General features: G+C 40.9%; 1 protein-coding gene across 14 annotated transcripts in view; it reads right to left on the bottom strand.

The window, feature by feature from the left end:
- Positions 1-21419, bottom strand: part of QTMAN (queuosine-tRNA mannosyltransferase) — a 341618-nt gene that overhangs the window by 187370 nt on the left and 132829 nt on the right. The window lies entirely within an intron of this gene.

Raw genomic sequence — 21419 nt, 5'->3', positions numbered from 1 at the left:
CTAAGGGCTCTCTTTTCCAGCTCAGAGATCCTGAGACCATTGGAATTGCAGAGGCTGAAGCAGAATATACAGCTCTGTTGACCAGGCAAGGTCCAAAGCCTACCCTCTCACCAGTCCACCCATCACCCATGGAGGGATGCTCTTGTGAGAGAAACAATGAAAAGGTAAACAACCGTGAAGTGCAAATATTTAAATGTATATGCACCAACAACCTTCACATATACAAAGAGATTCAAAAATGTGTACAAAATCTGTACAAAAATGTGTATTTGCCCTTCACGGTTGTTTACCTTTTCATTGTTTTGCTAACATTACCGTGTTGTCTGTTTGTTGCTGCTACCTTGTGAGAGAAACAGCTGGTAGTGCTCCAGCAGGGCTCTCTGGGCCCACCACAACACACTCTAAGGAAGAATGAGGCATTGTGGGTAAATTTCCTGTGCCACTTCCACTTTGCCAAAATAGTGGCAAATCCTCTTTAAAGTTCAACATTAAATTTAAACTTTAAGCAGGATTTGCCACCTGTGCAGCAAATTGGCTATGTCAGTGTCTGGAACCACCTCACCCACAAAGCCCCACTCCAAGGAAGCACCCCCTTTCTCACAGTGTGGTGCTTAGGAGAGAAAACGGCCTTGGCACAAGCAAGTGCCAGGTCAGGGAAGAAAGGAAGGAGGTAGCAGAAGTCACTTGCCACAGGTATAGAAGGCAGTCCTGTTTAGGGAAGTTTTTAATGTGTGACATTTTAAGGTATTCTTAATATTTGCTGGAAGCTGCCCAGAGTGGCTAGGGAAACCCAGCCAGATGGGCGGAGTACAAATAAATGATAATAATAATAAATAATAATAATAACAACAATAATAACAATAACAATAATTGCAACAAAGGGGAGTGAGGCCACTTCAGAAACAGCACAATGTGTTGTGCCTATACAGCAGTGGCTTTTCAAGGTACCAGACACAGTATTTCTCAATTTACTTCTTGAGGTCTCTTTTTGATGGAAATATGCAAAAGCGTGTGCCTACCACTGAGCTACAGTCCCTCTCTTTAAGTTCCATGGAAACACCAGATAGTTTTGACTAATTTAAGTTGTAAACCCATTTTTTAGGGAAATTAATGACCAGCTTGACTTCAATTGGGGACACCCCTGTTGTTAAAAGTTTCCATGTCCTCATACTATAACATTGCAAATAGTTGCATAATCTGCCATAAATGAATGGTGGATTACTACAACTACTACTATTTCTACAAACAGCCCCCCCCATCCCAATAGTTTGCTCTATGTGGTCTTCTGTCTCCTTACCCAAATTCTAGTCCTTGTGCCCAATTATGCAGTGCATCACTTCCAGCTATTTTTCAGGTTTAGGTTCTCATAAATCCATTGTGGGATTTTCAGTTATTAGATAAGATGTCAATGAAAACAGCTGCAAAATATATTTTCTACAAGATGTACATGGAAAGCCCAATCTGGGCACAATCAGGACTTTTGTTATCTACTTGCATTACACACATAATACTAATCACCTTGACAGTTTTTTAAAGAAGTTAGTTTGGAATACTGCTCGCTGAATGATTTTTAAAGCAAGATTTATTTCATGATATATCAAGGAGTAAGTATTATCCACATTAACTTGGCATTGTTTTGGCACCAAGTAGTTCTGTATATCTTAATAGCAATAGTGCAGACATAATAAAACCTGCATGCTGAGAGTCACAAAAATACCAAAGTGTTCCTCAATGAAATGATGCTTTAAAAAGTTTGCAAGTTAGCTTAGATGGTTGAGCTTTCACTATGTATCATTATGTCTAAAACACAACACTTTTTATAATCTCTGGAAGACAGAACAGTCTACATCACAAATCATACACAGTACAACCTCTATTGTCAACCTGGCAGGAATGATATGACACACAATGTATTGCCCAGCTGCTACTCAAATGGTTTGCATGATGCTTTAACATATCACTAGAAATTAAGAACTAGAAATGGACATGACGATGAAGGAACATTTCAAATAACGTGGTCGAATAATCTTAAAGCTGTTACAGTTTACCCATGTTATAGAGCAGTGGTTCCCAATTAGCTAAGTACTGTGGACCCCGTTTTTCAAAATTCCAAGCCTACTTTTGAAAATTTTGATATTGGTATGGTAGTTTTTATTATGTGAATGGTGCCATTCAACCCCTGCGTGGGTTAAGTGGATCACCGATTGGGGATCACTGTTATGGAGCCCTTATACAATCAGTGTGAATAGGTTAAACACTCATGGGTATGTTGGACTGTGGCAGCAGCAGCTTTATTCCCATGAATGTTGGAGCAGAGCTTGCTCTTGTGCAATGGAAGGGCTCAATCCGTGTGACTGGGAACTCTGAAAAAGCAGGACTCATGATTTCACAGAAAAGTACAATTTTGCATGGTTAGACACTAGTCTAACTTTTAACCAAACCTGTGTTAGATCAGAAGTGGGGTGTCTCACCATTCCACCCTTCTCTCTGCAGAGTTTGTTCATTTGTAGTTTGAAAAGTGTTAAAGCAGACCTTATATAAACTATTAATGCTGAAAAGTCATACCATAACAAACAGCATTAAGTGCTCGTAGCACATGGAGCTAATTCAAAATTATAAAGAAGCAGGTAGAAAAGAAGGACATATTTTTAACTTCTTTCCCTGCTTCTAATGCGCTATTGGACCAAAGTCCCTCCAAATTTGTTGGACTAAAACACAGGGCACCATGTTGGCTGGGGCTGATGGAAGTTGGAATCCAACAGAATCTGTAGGGCTGCACATTTCCCACCTCTGTTCCAATGCAAAATCTGATGTTATATAAAGGCGAGAAAAGAGGCACAAGTAATTCTGATTAACTCCGCTTCTATATAACACATAAAGCGCTACTTCATAACATTGGATCTAGTCCTTGTCCTTATCCAAGGTTAAAACACTGGCATGTGTTGATCCTGGAAGGCGCCATAGATTCAAGGAAAGCAGCAATGTCCTGCCACATCTCCTGTTCTCATCAACACCTTCTCACAAGTATCAGCTTGGAAAGCACGCAGGGACTTTTCTTAACCCCACTTTCACACTCTGATGTGGCATTGCACATATAACATTTTACACTTTTGGTGAACAATGTAGCTGCTACCAGCAACAGTAGTTGGGTGGCACCTGGTGTCAGCATTGAAGGGAGAAGCTAGAGTGGTGTCTTGATTTATAACGCACAAAATTCAAAACTATCAGGCAACAGATTAGAATACACATAAAAAAAAAGTCACGAGCTCACAGCTTTAGTATGCAAGTGTGTCTTGCGTTGCCTAGCCTGTTTGTAAAGCCATTGGCTTAGTACGTGAAGTATTGATTTCTAATGCAAAACAACACAAAGACACACACACACACACACACACACACACACACACACCAAAAACCTCTATTGGAAATGTAAGTAAGAACGTTTTCCCCTTTCCAGAATTTAGACTGGTTCCCTTGAGATATAATATTCCCAGTTACAATGTTTATAAACATAACAAAAAATAAGCCTTGAGAGTACCACAAATATAATAAATAACCTGTCAGCTTGGTGCATTTGACTGTAAACGCTTTGTTGAAACACTACAGCAAAAATAACTAATTCTTGACTACATAATAGAAATCTCTTAACATGCTAAAAGTCACTATAAATGTCAGCCTGGATGTTTGACATTTAATCTGCCAGATTTGCCATTCTTTCTCGCTTGTGCAATACACATTCTCTACATCGAAAACAGCCGTGCCAACACACCTATGCACATTAATTTGCAGCAGAGAAGCGAGTCTTCTACTGCTTGCACGTTAGATGTCATCATGTCCTTTTGTACATGTTTATTCACAACATCTCATTTGGCCTAATGAAACATTACTTATGAGAATCAGTATTCTTCATTGGCACTGACAGTCAACTCATACACCATTTTATTAAAAACACCACCCAAAGAAGAATGGGAAGATACTGATGTCATCGTCAAATGAATAAAAACCACATTAGAAACACTGGCTGGAGGGCTGTTTTGGGTTAGATCAAATTATTAAAGAAGCGGCCCTGGACTGTGTGCTATGTACAGTATATTCTGAAAAGCTATTTTTCATAAAAACAAAACACATAAAACATGTGAGAGCTGGAAGAAATATACTCTACATATATAACTTTCAAACTTCATAGAGACCATGTCTATAAATCCAGGGCTGTTCTAGAAAAATGCAATGAAGTAAAAATGGAAATGTCTAGGTCCATATTTGTTTTGTAAACGTCTGGTGAAAGCCACTTAAAATACAAAGCTATCTCCAGGTAACTAAATCCATATCCCAGACCTCAAAATGGCCAAAAAGAATGACTTCTGAATCCAAAGACTCTCTTTGCAGAGGGAAGTATCACTACCAGATGATTCTGCATGGGAGGGCAGCAGGACAAAACCTCATAAAGATGTTCATACTCTACCTACCATAATGGTTTTTCAATGAGATTCTACCCAGGTTTTGTAAACGTATTCCAATGTTTCTTCCCGAATGCAGACTTTTTATTATTTCCACTTCTAAGATCACATGTTGGCAAAAAAATAAGTAAGTGAGACAGCAGTAGTTACTACAAAATAAAAAAAAATCCTTCAGTAGCACCTTAAAGACCAACTAAGTTTTTATTTTGGTATGAGCTTTTGTGTGCATGCAAAATAAAAACTTAGTTGGTCTTTAAGGTGCTACTGAAGGAATTTTTTTATTTTGTTTCGACTCAGACCAACACGGCTACCTACCTGTAACTAGCAGTAGTTACTCTTTGCTGTAAATGATACTGATGTATAATTAGAAGAAAGCTAAAATGAAAAGGATGGTAAAAAAAAAAGAGAGAGAAAGAAAAGTCACCGTCTTTTTTGAAAACAGGTGCTTTACAATTCTTATCACATCAAACTGACGGTGGGGAAAGGAACTTTTCAGTAGTAGCACCCCTGTTATGGAATGGCTTCCACGGAGTGGTATGGCTTTATAATCTTTCAGTCTTTCAGGTTTTGCAGTTTAAAACTGAGTTTTAGTTTTAACATTTCTTATTAACCTGTAATAGTTTTTACTGTTTTACATTGTATTCCAATTTGTAGTATTGTTTTTCTCTGTGAGCTACACAGAGAACGTCTGCTATCAGATGGCTATATAACAGCAGTTAATAAACAAACAAACAAATATACTGTGAGCAAGCTCAGGGATACTGTGGATTATTAGAATCCATTCAAGTCAGGTTCAAGATCTTTAGAGACCTAAGTACAATGTCCAAACACAATGCACACTGGACCTATCAAGACCATTAAGTATCTGCACACTGTTCTGATGACCTTAAGATTTTTTCTTAAGTTTTGTTCATTTGCTTGCCTTTTTCACTTTATGCACCAAAACTGAATGTGGTATCACATACAGGCAGCGACCATCATGTACATGCTTGTTGCTGTCAACCCAAAAGTGGCCCAAAATCGGGGCAGAATGGGGGTAGGGGCAGAACAGGAGTGGAAAGGAGCAGAGTGGGTTTCTGTGTGTTCCATCAATGCACACACAAAATGGTTGCCGCCTAAACACTGACAATTGGTTCAGTTCTCAAAGTATGAATCTTTATGCACCCAAAACAGCATCACTATACCCATGGGAAGTATAAATGGGTTTGTGGAATGCCAGGGTTTGCAGAAGTACAAGGACTTTATTTTGGTGAGGGAGAGGGGTAGCTAATATTTTTTGTTTGTTTGTTTAAAGCCCCAAAGCCCACTAGGACAAAGTATGGTCAATGGCCATGGAATACTGGCTGGTTATTGAAGGGCACAAAAACAGCTGGAAAAGTAAGAAGCAAGGGCAGTGGAATGGAGTACCCTGAGAGAAGGCGTGGATGAGTGGCTGGCAGGCAAGCTAAGCAGCGGCATTTCACACTGTAACATTTTGTTGAAGTCCTTCTTTGTTTCCCAAACAGTAGACACAGGGATGAGGGACATTCTGCCATTATTCAAAGGCGCAACACACCTTGGGGCAGAAGATGCCTACTGTAATCTCCATAGCTGCCAAGTTATCCCTTATTTTAAGGGATTTTCCCTTATGCTGAATAGGCTTCCTCGTGAGAAAAGGGAAAACTTGGCAGCTATGAATCTATAGCTACTGATTGTCTGATGCTGAAGAATGTGAGTGGTGAACGGAATATTTCTCACTCAGTGTCCTTTTTGCTAGGCTGCTTTCTGGTAGTCAAGGAATGGCTATGGACCTGTGTATTTTAAGCACTTGAGACTATGGAGGTTATCATTGTGGGTAGATTGATTTAGCATCCAATGGTGTCCTGGCCTTCTCAAAGCCCCACATCACATTCCCCAGCTTTTGGGTATGCAGTCTGCTCAGTTATAGCTAAGCAGCTCAGGTGAAATGAATACCTGTTGAGGCTCTGCTTGATGTTAACCAGTTAACTTTTTGGTTTAATGTTTACAGCATGTATTAAAAAAGTATGAGAGTGAAGAAAGCAGCTCATGAAGAAGAACAAAGAAAATGCAAAGGGAAATGTTAGTAATATGCTGGAGCATCACTCAGCTAAGTGGCTAACTGAGGAAAGGCACCTGACTTAAGGTAGGATAGTAGATTGTACAAAGAAAATAAAAGAAAGCCAGGCTCTTTAACATTAGAGTGCTTCCAGATGCTACCTCTTTCCCCTCTTTCCAGATGCTACCTCTTTGCTGGGGGAAAACTTTCATTCCTCTGGATTTAGGATTCAAAAGCTCCAGCAAATTTCATTTTATTTCTCAGCATTTCCTGCTCTTCACAATCCTCTTGCCAATCCGATTTCATCCTCAATCAACTGCACTTTCAACATCTTCCGAGTGTTCATCTCCTCTAGGCTGTAATTCCTAGACCTCAATGTAAAGAGGAGGGACAGAACGTATCACGTAAGAAGTACACAAATACTCTGTCTGAACACTGTTTGCAAGTGGACCTAAAGATCCTGGATTTCAAGTGTGTGCGTGTGTGTTTTGCTTTTCTTTAAAGTTACACAAGACACTCTGTGAAATTGAAATGCTTTGTTTTGCTCATCTGATAAGGCTTCTGAGTATAACATTCACTGAGCTCTTCTTCTGGGAAGCACACAGCATGGAAATAGGACTAGCTGAAAAGAAAGTCTGCCACAGAATTATGCAAAGGAGAAAGGAAAAGGCAGAAGCTATTCCCAAAATAAACACAAACCTCACAGATGTGTGCATTCTGGGCTTTGATTCCTTTGTGCTTCCCCCTCCCCCTAGTTCCACACCCTTCTAGCCAAAACCATTTTAATCTACTCTGTACTTGTGGGATTATTACCGACTTAATACTACTTTGTTACATAACATATTTACCCCTGAGTGCCTAGCAAAAGGTTTCCTGCAAACTCCTTAAATCACTTTAGGTTGTTTAAAAGATTTTATTTGTGTTCTTTTTACATTATTTTTTTCTAAATACTCAGTATGGAAAGAAAGTTTTGTTTTATCTCTATCTGTATATAATTTACAGCAAAACTGAGAACTGAGGTCAATAAACAGTTGAATTTACAAAATACCATGAATGTTTTCAAATGTATATAGCATGAATCTTTGATAATAATGAACAAGTGACTGCAAATGATGATGAAATATTATTTTGTATGGCCGTGCAGAAAATGTGGTTTTTCTTCAAGTTTAAGAGAATGCACGCAGCACCTGTAGGCAGCTTTTATGCAGATAAAACTATATATTTCACAGAATAACTTCTAAAATATGAAATAATTATTAAAAGTTATCAGTAATGCAGCATTTAGGCTAGCTATGAATAAGCTCCAGTGCAAAAAGTTGGGTTTACCTCCAAGAGAGCATGCACAGGATAGCACTGCTAAAGACAAAAGAATAGCTCTTGGTACAATGGAAACCCATTTTGATCACAACACCTGAGAAAGGTTTAGAACATATCACTTTGTGTATACTAACTGAGCAAGCTTTTTGAGAACTGGGTTAGATTCTATTAATGCTGGCACATAGCCACCAATATCCAGACTTTAGCTGCAGCACCAACCAACTCAGTTCTAGGGTGTTGACTTACAAAATACGCATTTGATTTAAAGCAGCTGAAAGGAAAAGATGGAACAGAACTGGAAATGGATGCATTTTTGTAAGAAGACACCTCACCTTCAAATCACATGGAGTTTGGGTTCTTCCCCTGCATCCTATTATTAAACTGCCACCACCAGAGCATGTAATTTCCTGGTTAGAAGAACTTCTTCTAATCAGGATTTTTAAAAATCAGTGTCCCCTTTAAACGGACTTTCTCAGTAAATACACAATGCAGAGGGGAATACTATCATAACACTTCAATAGTTAAGTGACTCTATGAGAAAAATACTTCCAAATGTTTCCAAACCCCTCCAAACCGCACCAAAGAACATTATCGTAATATTATGTTTCCCCATGGCCTCCAATATTTAAGCTTGCCATTACTGAAATGATACTTGGATGAAAAAGTTTGTGCTGTGCATAAGATTTTTCCTAAAAGAAGGTCTTGCTTTAAAAGTTTAGCTAGCCTTAGATGTCAATGTTATTTTGATTTTCATCACTTTTCTTTATTAATTGGCCAGCCAGCATTCTACACACTTAGCCTGTTGTATGGGCCCTATGCAAGAACCACTTATTTTAAATCTGAGCAGAAACCATGTGATCCCACTCCGAAGAGTAACTGAAAACAATAACTTGCCTTAGATGATTACATATCATGTTACAAATAGATAGTCATATTTCTTGTAGGGTATAGACAATCCAAATAAACCGTATACCATATTTTGATAACACAATCCAGCATCTCTAGCATCAAAGGGTTCGTTTCTGTTAGATTTTAATGTGAATCAGGGTTGTAATGTTTTCTGTAAGCATAAGCTAACCATTTCAACGATTTTGCCAGCAAGCTGCCTTTTTGGCAGATTATTGGCAGTATGTACTGGCAACAAGCTAGTGCAGCTAAAACCCTGCTTGTATGTTACAGGTAAATAATGATTTAAATAAATTTATGTGAAGTGTTCCACATGGTCACATCTGTTTTTGATAGCTCAATCCCCTGTGCAGATACAAATCCTTTTGTGTGTTTCTCAAGAAAACACATAGTTCACCTTAATTATTTTAACACCTCCTCAGGTATCCAACATAGCAGTGAAACAAAGAAATACCAGGCACAGCTCTCCTAAAAGGAACAGTAATGTAAGATAATTAAGCTGTAAGAAGTGTGTGCGTGTGTGATGACATCAAGCTGTATGAAACGGCCTTGTAGTATTCACGCAGCCAGGTAACCTTAGGTGCGTTTGTGAGGGATGAGAGCAAATCCATCAATGACCATTTGACCCTTATTGTCAAGGACCAGGATGCAAGCAAATACTCACGGCACAATCCAATACTTACTTCTGCGAAAGCTCCCTTGATTTCAACAAGATATACTCTGAGGTAAGCAGGTACAGGCCTGGTTATTACAGACCCAGAGCAAGCTGTCTGCCATAAGTCTAACTCAGTTCAATACCTGACTCCGCTTCAGAAAGCTTTCCCCCATGCCACAAAATGATTTTGAACTTTCTGGCAGTTTCTAAAGCGGCCTCCTATGCAGCATGGTAGGAAGGAGCTGCTGTTCAAGAAAGTGGGGAGGGAGGGGGAAATCCAGCCTAAAAATCTCAGGCTCACTGTACGAGCATCACAGTTCTTTGGATCCTGGCCAAGGTCCCTTATTTGTATGAAGTTGGGCCTGGGCCAAAAATCCTGATTTAGTTTTGCCCAGGGTCTTTGTAATCCTCTTGGTGGCCTTGCATACAGCGTTCTTGTACTACATGAAACACAGAGATATCATTTTAATTTCTCTCAGTCACAAGGTAATATACATCTGAAGCTCTAGCCTTGGCTTGTGGCGGCAGAATCCCAGGATGCTTTACTTTCCAGCAAAAAAAAAAAAAAGGTTACAATGTCAGTGTATTACAAGAGATGAATGAGTACTGGGACAACGGAAAGGGACGAGGGTGACGTGAAGTAAGCGCTGCTCGGTTTAAGTAGTGTCATACCACCGGGGTATTTGCAGAACTAGGCTAAGTATAATGTGGGTGAGGGTTCAGGCTCGGTTGTGAAAATATTGCACATTGCAATCTCCCTTTGCCCAATTACACCCTTTTTGCAGGGTAGGGAGATGGATTTTTTTTTTTTAATGTAGGAAGCACAGTACCATGGTATATGCACACAGCTAGAACTAAGAAGCTAACTCCTGCATTGATTTCGAATGCAAGATTGGCCCTATCATTAGGCAGAATGAGGCAAGGACCTCAGGCTGAAGATACTAGGGGGCAGGACAACACCAGTAACAGCTGGAGATCAAAGGTTTGTCATGCACCAGCCTGCCATGTACCCAATGAACCAGCCTGTTGTCCTCAGGTGCAGTAAAGGATGCTAACCCAGGTAGCTACTGTGCAGCCAATAGAAAGCACCAACTTGCTCTTTACCTCAGGCAGAAAATATCATGGGACAGCTCTTTCCCTTTCTTATGGGTATGTAAGCCAGTGTTTCTCGACCTTTTTTTGGGCCACGGCACACTTGTTCCATGAAAAAAATCACGAGGCACACCACCATTAAAAAAGTTTTAAAAATTAACTTTGTGCCGCCCTATATTGACTATAGGAAGGAGGAAATTAATCTCCCTCCCGCCGCCCCATGGGAGGGGAGAAGCCTTCAGACCCCCAATTCTCCTCTCCAGTCCAGGCAAGGCTCTGCCTGCCCCCCGATTACAAGGGCGCGCGCACTTCCAGGGGAGCTGCGGGGCGGCTCAAAGGCGAAAGGTTACCTTGGCTGCTGCTTGCGAGTAATTCTGGACCGCGAAGCCCAGCGTCCGCCGCGCAGCCATGGCGAAGGACGGGCGAAGGAGGCAGGGGAGGCTCGATGCGGCTTAAGGGGGGTCAGCGGCGGATCTGGAGCGCGCCTCCCTAGGGGGCCTCCCTAGACTCTAAAACCACCCTCCAGTCATTTGCACTGAGCTTTGGGAAAGAGGAGGAGAAATATTGCTTTCCGGCGGGTCAGCGTTGATTATTGGCGGCCGCCAGGCACGTGACAATGTAAATTGCCCTTCTCGTCGCCGCACGTCGCGGCACACCAGCCAGCGTCTTGCGGCACACTAGTGTGCTGCGAAACAGCGGTTGAGAAACGCTGATGTAAGCTTCCCTAGAACCAAGAATACCGATGGTAAGAAAAAAATATGAGAAATGTCTCACTTTTTCCATGTTCACTGCTAGATGTCTTGTACCCTAAGTTGTTCAGGAGTTGAAAGAAACAAACAAAAAAACAAACCAATGCATTTTTGAAATTTTTGGTTAAAATCACTGCAGTTTTGACAGTTGCAGTGTGTCATCTTGGTTCAAAGCAGCATCGAAGTATATTCCAACATAGACAAAAAAAAAACTGTTCCTTGATCTCAGGAACCATCAAACAAATTTTCCTCATGGTATCCTAATAAAACGTCCAAATGGACAGTGAACAAACAAATAGTTCTCCAAAATATATAGTTGATTGAATTTTATGTAATTTCTAGGTAAGGATGCTTGAGGAATTTGATTTCTGTAACTTCTGATGCAAACTGACCTGATCTTCACCTACCGGAATAATGTGGAGATCAGAATGTAATTTTCCTTCAGAATTCAGAAACTTTTTCTGGCTCAGAAACCGTGTGAAATGTTTAAAAGGTCTGTTTTTGAATGAAATATATTTAGAAGTATGTACATTGGATAAAATATGTATTTAAAGAAACATTTCAATGCAGATTGTAAATAAAAATAAATAAATAAATCACAGATTTATGCAGAAATGGGACAAGAAAGGATTTATAATGAATGCATGCATGCAAAATTGAGAGAATGGAAATAGAAATGGAGTGTTCTACCCAGCTCTAATTCTATGGATACCCCATGGTGCTCAGAACAACTTACATGGTGGTTATCCCATTTTTATTCACAATACCCTTGTGAAGCAGGTCACCCTAAGAGAAAATAATGGGGCCATCAAAGCCAGACAGTGAGCTTCATGGATGAGTGGGGACTGAATCCAACGCTGTACCCTATCCACTATACAGGGCTGACTCATACCTGCAGTTACAATATACTTGTATCACTACAGCCTCTGACCAGATGTATTCCTCATACTGAATATATAGTCTAAAAGTTGATGCATTACTTAATGCTGTCCTGTGGAACTAAGGATACACATGTGTGGAATAACTGAAGTTCAGTGTCTAAAAAATCTGTCTGCAGACAGTTTTGCTTGTTTAAAGCTCAGTATTCTTACCTCCCCGCTAAAATAGGTTTGTCCACAGAGCTTTTAATGTTTGCTCTTCAAAAGATAATCTGCTCTTTCAGGTTTGGGGCTTGTTTGGCCACACACACACACACAGGCAAGTTACTTAAAGCTTAGTCAGAAATTCTTGTCAAGATGTACTGGATGCTGTCATAAAACCATGTAAAGTCGTACTGGGCTTGCTGTTAATTTGTTCAGTTTCAAGGATTTTATCTCTTTTCCACTGTAGGTACAAACCTTGAGGGAGAACTCCTTGTTGTTTAAAGAACAGAAATCCCTGTGAATGTGAACCGAAATGAGAAAGTCTGTTTGCCTTTCTTGTAAGTCTGTTGTTTCACTTCCATTTGGGAGTTGGGAAACAAATCCAGTGAAAGCTATGTACTTTAAAGAGGAGAGAAAAAGGAGTGTTCCAGACATATTTGTTATCGTTTCACTAAAGACTCAATTCAGATATCACATCAAACAATGGCTTCTACTAACCATAGTTTAGATCCCATGTGGTGCTTTGAGATTCCACATATACAGTAAGCAAACAGTGGTTTGGAGGAGCTTGTCTATATTTGTTTTATTCATCTTAACTTCACAAATTCATCACCTCTCCAGTCTCCATGGTGCAGCAACTTATGCAGATAAAGTGATGGTTGTACTTACGGTTTGTCAATGTTAGACATCAAAATAATAATTAGCAGTACCCATGGCTTGGAAGCCCACTTCAAACCATGGTCTTGGATTCTGGATCATTGTGCAACTGCAAACCATAAGTTTAAATTCAGCCTTATTTAAGCTTCTTTAGCCATAGTTTGGTAGGGTGTCTAAAATGAGCATATGTATATAGATAATCACTGATCTCTGCAGATGGTGACAGCAGTCACGAAATTAAAAGACGCCTGCTTCTTGGGAGAAAAGCAGTGGAAGACAGTAGTGTCTTACATGTTCTGGTCCATGGGGTCACGAAGAGTCGGACACGACTAAACGACAACAACAACATATAAATAAATAAAATTTCCCAGGAGAATCATGCTTTAACCCAAATGGATCTTCAAAGCAGCAGATACAATAAAATGCAATGCAACATTAGGCCTGTTTCTACCGCTGCCCCTCCCCAGCATATGGTGTTGTGCTGGGTTAGTATATCCTCTATACCACCTCCACACACACCTGGAAATAGTGGCCTTTTAATCTTTGAAAGGCAAAGATGCAGCAGCCAAAGACAGTAGCTCTCTCTCTCTATAACAAGCTTGAAGTACCATATATATGGGTTTGTCCTGAAGTTTCAAAAATATGAAGTAAGTAGGAGCTGAACCCCTGCTCGCATTGCAATCAAACCTGGCCCATATACCTGCAACCCTTTCCCAAACTCTCCCCTGTCAACTAGAGATGTGAAGAACTGGGAACTCTCCCCCCCCATAAAAAGCTTCAATTTTTAAAGCTTAATTGTAGAACCTAACAAGGAAGAGGGTGGGCGCAAAACTAGAATTAGCTGGCTCTGCCTCTCATTGGTTCTGGCTCCACCTACTATTTAGACTCCCTGCCTTTCGCCCTACCCATAGCAATGGTCATCATTACTGTGTCCTTGTTACAAGCAGAGTATTGAAAAAGTGTGATGGGCACCATATAGTATTCCTTTTGGGAGGGAGGTCTGTGCTAGAAGTGACAAATGATAAGGGAGTGGGGGAGATTGTACTGAATAGCCTTGCAAACTTAGGAACTTAACACTGCTATCTGTTTCAAATTCAAAACTTGACTTAATACTGCTATCTCTTCCAAATACAGTGGTACCTCGGTTTACAAACACAATTGGTTCTGGAAGTCTGTACTTAAACTGAAGCGTACTTAACCTGAAGCGAACTTTCCCATTGAAAGTAATGGAAAGTGGATTAATCCGTTCCAGATGGGTCCACGGAGTACTCAACCTGAAGCGTACTTAACCCGAGGTATGAGTGTAATTGGTTCCGGAAGTCCGTACTTAACCTGAAGCGTACTTAACCTGAAGCAAACTTTCCCATTGAAAGTAATGGAAAGTGGATTAATCCATTCCAGACAGGTCCGCGGAGTACTTAAACTGAAAATACTCAAACCGAGGCATACTTAAACTGAGGTATGACTGTACTGAAGAGTATACCATACAACTGAAAATTCCTGCAAAAAAGAAGAAACCACAGAACGAAACTCTCTAAAACAGCATAGGGGACTTCACCTGAAAGAGCACAAGGACTAGAGAACCTCCCCGCTCCCCACCTCCTGCACGACAAGATCAAAAGAAGGAGGTGTATATATAAATGGCACTTGCTTTGGACTCCATTATTTTATAGAAGCCAAGGAAGAGATCAAAGAAAAAAAGTACCTCAGTTTTGCTATTAACATTTAACATAGCTCCAGTCTGAAAACCTTTTCCAAATTGCTACTGCAATTTAAAATCCAAGTGTAGTTGGGCTGTTTTGCAGAATGGCATTCCTGAGAGCTATACGTTTCAACTCGCCGACTTTTTTCACCTATGGCGGAAGCTAGGCTTTTTTTTTAAAAAAAAGTGACTTATTTCACATTATGACTTTGTTGTATTTAATTATATTGGAGCAATCAATAGGCTGCAGCTGGATTGAAGATCTGTTGTTTTGAGAAAATTTTCACAGGAAAATAGTTTTAAAATGGAAAAGGAGAGAAACATTTCTAATCTCAAGTCATAGCTGCCAAGTTCTCCCTTTTTTTAAGGGAAATTCCATTATGCTGAATAGGCTTCCTCGCGAGAAAAGGGAAAACTTGGCAGCTATGTCTCAAGTATGACAAACTTAAAATAATGCAATATACCTTTCTCTGTGCAAATTTAATAAAGATACATGGCGATTTACATAGAAAGCACGAAGTTCAGCATTCAACTGAATATATTACAGAGGCTCAGGAGCACTTGTGCATTCAATAGTACTGGTAACTTCTATGGTTCTCACCAAATATCTCTGTAAACATCCCCTCAAAGATCTACAATGCATGAGATAGGGAGCAAGGCACATCCACACCATTTTGTGTTCCCTTCTCTTTTCTTCTTCTTTTAGATGTGACAGCTATTCTCCCCCACACACACACGGCGGCTATTTTGCGTTGCATTACACCATCACAGCTGCCATTTATATGAAGCCATGTAGCAATTTTGCATTATGCCACACACTCAACACCCTAGATCGGATGGAAGGGAGGTTCCCTGCTCTTGATGGGGTTACACTCCTTCTGAAGGAGCAGGTACATAGCTTAGGGGTACTTCTGGATTCTTTGCTCGCGCTTGAGGCTCAGGTGGCCTCAGCAGTGCAAAGTGCATTTCCATGAGCTTCAGCTGATAGCCCAGCTGCACCCCTATCGGACAGGAATAGCCTAACTTCTGTTCTACAGGCTCTGGTAGCCTCTGAGTTAGACTACCACAACACATTATATGTAGTGCTGCCTCTGAAGATGGTTTGGAAACTTCAGCTGGTTGAGAATTTGGTTGCCAGGTAGTCACCAGGGAAAGGCAGTTTGAACATATTACACAAATCCTGTCCCAACTACATTGGCTGCCAATTGATTTCTGGGCTCAGTTCAAAGTCCTGGTTTTGACCTATAAGGTCCTAAATGGCTCAGGTCTGCAATGCCTCAAGAATTGCCTCTCCCCATATGAACCAACCTGAACGCTGCAATCATCATCTGAGGCCTTTCTTTTTGTGCCTCCTCCATGTGGCAACACAAGAACAGGACTTCTTTGTGGCAACTCCCCATTTGCAGAATGCTCTCCCCAGGGAGGCTCACCTGGCGCCTTCATCACCTATCTTTAGGTGCAAGGTGAAAATGTTCAGCTAACTAACATTCTATGGCTTTTTTAATGTGTTTGTGGGAAAGGGGTTATTGCAGGGGTCAGCAAAGTTTTTCAGCAGGGGGCCAGTCCACTGTCCCTCAGACCTCGTGGAAGGCCAGACTATATTTTGGGGAAGAAAAAAAGAATGAATTCCTATGCCCCACAAATAACCCAAAGATGCATTTTAAATAAAAGGACACATTCTACTCATGTAAAAACACACTGATTCCTGGACTGTCTGTGGGCCGGATTTAGAAGGCAATTGGGCCAGATTCGGCCCCCGGGCCTTCGTTTGCCTACCCATGGGTTATTGGTTTGTTTTTGTTTTATTATGTATTTTGTATTCTTACCGGTACTTTATGTTTTTCTGTTGTGAACTGCCCTGGGACACTCCGCTAGGTATCTGTGGCCATTGCCTCTGCTTTCCCTTTTGCTGGGCCAAATGTAAATTGTCTTCCATTGAGCAGGAGGAAGAGAAAGTTAAAGGTGGTGGTTTGGGACAAACAAAAAACAAAAAACCCTGCTCACAGGCATGTGTTTGCTCTGATCCCTGCTCTCAGACATTTGAACAAGGGCACTTATTCCTCCCAGAGCCTTTGATCAAATGCCTGAGCCATCCCTAATTATTATTCATGACTGGATGCCTGATGGACACAAATGGAGTGTCCTAGTGAATCAGCTGCAGTATGATGGGCAGTGGGTCTGCATATGCCCTCTTCTTAAACACTGGATGGTTACCAGGGCAGGGTTGAGGCAGCTGTGCATAACTGTGCATGTGGAAGGAAGGCTGTGGGGCTTGCATAGCCTTCCTTCCACATGCAACTGGTTGAGAAACAGGTTGAGAAACATCGGAGTTTTCGGAACCAAAGAACCAACAATTTAACTGGAAAGAAGTGGCATTAAGTATCAGAAGAGAAGAAAATTTTTTCAACATTTTAACTTCGGTATTACTAACATAAGCAAATGAAACCAATGTTACCGAGGAGCCATACAACTAGATGCAAGCAAAAACAAAAACAAAAGAAAGTATGGAAATGGAAATAAAAACAACGGAAAGCCAAAAAGCCTCTCTGACGTGCTCTGAATAATGTTTTGATGCTATGGTTGCAATCCTCAGACCACTTCAATGGGACTACTCTGCACTCTGGTTTGAGGAGAGCAGCCAATGTAACTAAGAAACAGACTTTTCAAATCAATTCTCTATTTTTAAGATGTGTCTTGGCTGAGAAGCTTTGTGCCATGCTCCAAAAATCAGGCTACATTCTGGGGAAATGTAGTCAAAGATGCCTAGAAATGATTCCTACTTGAGTTAATACTGAAGTTTGTGGGTTTTTTTAAAAAACAAAACAGAAACCCAACCAAATATAGCATGCCCCATAAGTGACAAAGTTCACTAAAATGGCAGTCTTTAATGTTGCTTACTTCACTATGCAAGCTCAGGAAGGAGCTTTAGAATGACTACGCAGAGGAAGAAAGGGGCTCAAGAATCACTGTTGGGTTTGGCTGTCCGCAGAACTGGGATGCAGAGGTTCAGCAATCCTGACACTTAGCTCAGGCATAGTTCAGTGATCTGCCTGCACATGATCTGCCTGCAAAAAAGTCACTGATCCAATGCCTGACACCACCAATTAAAAGAATCAGATAGCAGATACTGTTGGATTCCAGCTTCCAACCTAGCACTCCAGCACAGGGCCGAAGAGCAGCAAACGGATGCAATAATAATAATAATAATAATAATAATAATAATAATAATAATAATATATTATATGTACCCTGCCCATCTGGCTGGGTTTCCCCAGCCACTGTGGGTGGCTTCCAACAAAGATTAAAATACATTAAAATGTCACACATTAATAACTTCCCTTAACAGTGCTGCCTTCAGTACACCAAGCCTTACAAAACTCCAGACACAATCTTGCAGTTCCTTCCATGTCATGTTAAGATCCATTCGCAACTTATGAGATCAATATGGGATGAGACCCTCTAGACCCGGTTTCCCAAATATGGGTCTCAAGTTGTTTTTGGACTACAACTCCCATCATCCCTAGCTAGCAGGACGATGGGAATTGTAGTCCAAAAACAGCTGGTGGATTTAAGTTTAGGAAACCCTGCTTTATGGAAACAAGCTCCCATATAGTTTTGATAACTTGTAAATCAGGCCCAAGTTTGACCTCTAAACAATGGATCTGATTTCACCAAGTTCTATTTCTTTTGCAACTGCAGAGGTGGGCAGGGTGTTGGCCCACAACCCTCATCACTCCTGCTCACTGGCCATGATGGCTGGGGCTGGAGGGAGTTAAGAGTCCAATATCTGGAGGGCCACATTTTCCTCAGCCTTGTGTTTAATTGAAACAAAGCAAAGCAAGCGCTAAGTACCTCCACGCCCTTCACACCTGCATGTAAACCTTGCTTTTATTCTTCCAAGTAAGTTCTTGAGTCCTTTTTGAAAGGCAGATTGTATTTCAGTTTATTACTGGATTTACACCGTGAATAATAATTTGATATTGTCTAGTGTTCTGAGCAGCATTTATTTAACTGTTTTAACTTCTTGTGTTTGGGCTATTGTGATACCCATGTACATGACATTTCATTATGTTGCTGTGTCGTAAACTTGGTCCGTGGCCTTTCGATAAAGGGCAGTACATAAATCTCTCACATAAATAAATAGTACATAGGGGAAGGCAACATTAGACCCCTACTCCTGCTAGATGCTTCCCTCTCCCACCACCACAACTGCTCTGCTGAAAGAAATCCAGCTCCAGGAGGTGGGAGTGGAGACCAGACCCATATACCCCTAGGTGCTTGCTCCTGATCCTGGCTCCAGCTCCACTGGCTTTGCTTTGTTTTAAATGTACAGCTCTTTTTAATAGATCCTTTACATTTCACAAATGTTGAGAACCATTCTGAGGACTGGAGTCAAAAAGCAACATATAAAACAACTAAATAACAAATAAGTAAATAAACATGGTTCTTAAGCACCAGAGCTGAGATCTTGCACCCAGTCAACTCAATGCCACAAGACATTGTATATGGAACAAGTTTGCCGCCCAGTTGTCTGTTACGCTGTTTCAATGTTGTTGCCTTTCCTTGTTTGCTCTTATACCATTTTAATACTGAATTTATGACACTGATACATTGTAATTCGCATTGATAAAAGCTGACATTCTTGCCTATTGACAGCTTCTTTCAACATTTTAATACCAAGAATACTGGTTTAGATTCTGCACCCCCCACCCCCAGAACAATGCAACTGTCCTTTCCAGAGATTAAGCTGGCTTCATTTGGCACATGCTTTTTAATTGCTTCCAGACTTAATTATTACCATACAAATAAAATATATTCCGGCTGGAGGTCGTTCTTATATCTCAAGTAGTAGTTTTCAAACTTCTTACGCTCAAGTCTGTGAATTAACTCCTACATGTTGCAACAGAAAATTGTGGAGTAGGCTCTAAGACAGGCATCCCCAAACTGTGGCCCTCCAGATGTTTTGGCCTACAACTCCCATGATCCCTAGCTAACAGGATCAGTGGTCAGGGATGATGGGAATTGTAGTCCAAAACATATGGAGGGCCGAAGTTTGGGTATGCCTGCTCTAAGAGCACAATCCCTCTAACAGCAGCTGTCCCTTACAGGGATTGAACCTGCAACCTTGGCATTATCACAGCACCATGTACTGACCAACTGAGCTATATCAGCCAACATAGTGGCAGAAAGTGCCCATGCTCAGTGAAAATTGGGGGGGGGGGGTAATTCTGCATATTCCCAGTGGCACTGTTGGTATATTTCTCCTGTCTAATGGAAATCATTGTTGACTACCAAGCCTAGACACAACCTGCTGACTTTAATCAAACTGGTAAGTTGTCAAGGTATTTCCAACCTTGTATTTGCTACCTTGAGTTCTATACATCAAAATATTCAATTATCTACCAAAGGGGGAGTAACAACAAGTATTTGTAGTTGAATAGATCAACTTACTTGGGCAATGAAATCTCCCCTTCTTCCAAAAAATTAATCAAATTGTAACTAAGTTTAGAAGCAATTTTTTTAAAAAAAAATCGAGGCAGGAAAGCAGCTGAACAATTCATAGTGGACAGGACTCGGCAGAGTTTCAATAGAAAATAATGCAACCCTGACACTTCACCAGAACGTTCAAAAAGTAAATTGAATGGCAGCATGATTGCAGTGGTTCCAGTTATGTTAATTAGGTTGAATTCATGGTTCATTGATGCTGCAATTATGTTGCAAAGAAATGCTGCAAGCATGCTATCTCATCCCACTGCAGCCTGCTGAGTATGCGGCCATTATTCTTCTTGTAGCAAAAACTCTTTCCAAAGGAGATTATATGTTGTAGTTCACATTGATAAATAAAACACGCAATTCGCAGAAGGGGGAAAAATGTGGCTGACACTACTCCATTTTGACAACTTATTTCTCTTATTGCCGTAGTACCAAGGACAAACACTGCTGCTGAATCACATAAGAGAAGCTTTTCTAGGATACCTTGAATACCTTACATATGAATTCTCATCAAGATTATTCATTCCGTTTCACAAATGGAGTTAACAGGCACTGGAAGGTTAAGAGACTTCTCCAAAGCCAGCAGCGAGTCAGTGTTAACAGAAATGAAGTGTCATGGTTTGCGCCATCTTCCCTAGCTGGCATTGCCCCACCCCAACCATCCTCTCACAAATCAGATGGTCATTCCACTTGGAATGCAGAACTCTGCATATAAGCTGAAGCAGACATTCAAGGGAAAAAAGTATAACCTTCAATGTGGAAGCTCACAGCCCAAGCTTTTTTATTGCTTACCTCCTGGTAACTCCCATCTTGCCTAGCCAGCATGACCAGTGGTCAGGGATTATAGGAGATGCAGTCCAACAACAGCTGGAGACCCAAGTTTGAGAAACACTGGCTTACCTACTTGCAGTGCTTTTTTTTTCTTAAAAAATGTTTAGGGGTAGGTACTCTCATTTTCCTACCTATATTGAAATACTGCCCCTCAATGAGGCCAAACTTAGATTCACAAAATGTTTAGGGGTATGTGTACCCCTGCGTACCCCCAGGGGGGAACACTCCCTACTTGCACACTGCAACTGGAACACTGTGAAATTTGTACCTTCCTAGGATGTATACGTTTCTGTGTGCTGCTCTGGTTCGCCAGAAGCGGCTTTGTCATGCTGTCCACATGACCTGGAAGCTGTATGCTGGCTCATCCCTGACCACTGGTGCTGTTAGCTAGGGATGGTGGGAGTTGTAGTCCCAAAACATCTGGA

This window comes from Zootoca vivipara, chromosome 1, assembly GCF_965207765.1.
Source record: "Zootoca vivipara chromosome 1, rZooViv2.hap1.1, whole genome shotgun sequence".
NCBI classification, from domain to species: domain Eukaryota; kingdom Metazoa; phylum Chordata; class Lepidosauria; order Squamata; family Lacertidae; genus Zootoca; species Zootoca vivipara.
The sequence above is the reverse complement of the archived record's forward strand: the minus strand, read 5'-3'. Positions and strand labels throughout refer to the sequence as shown.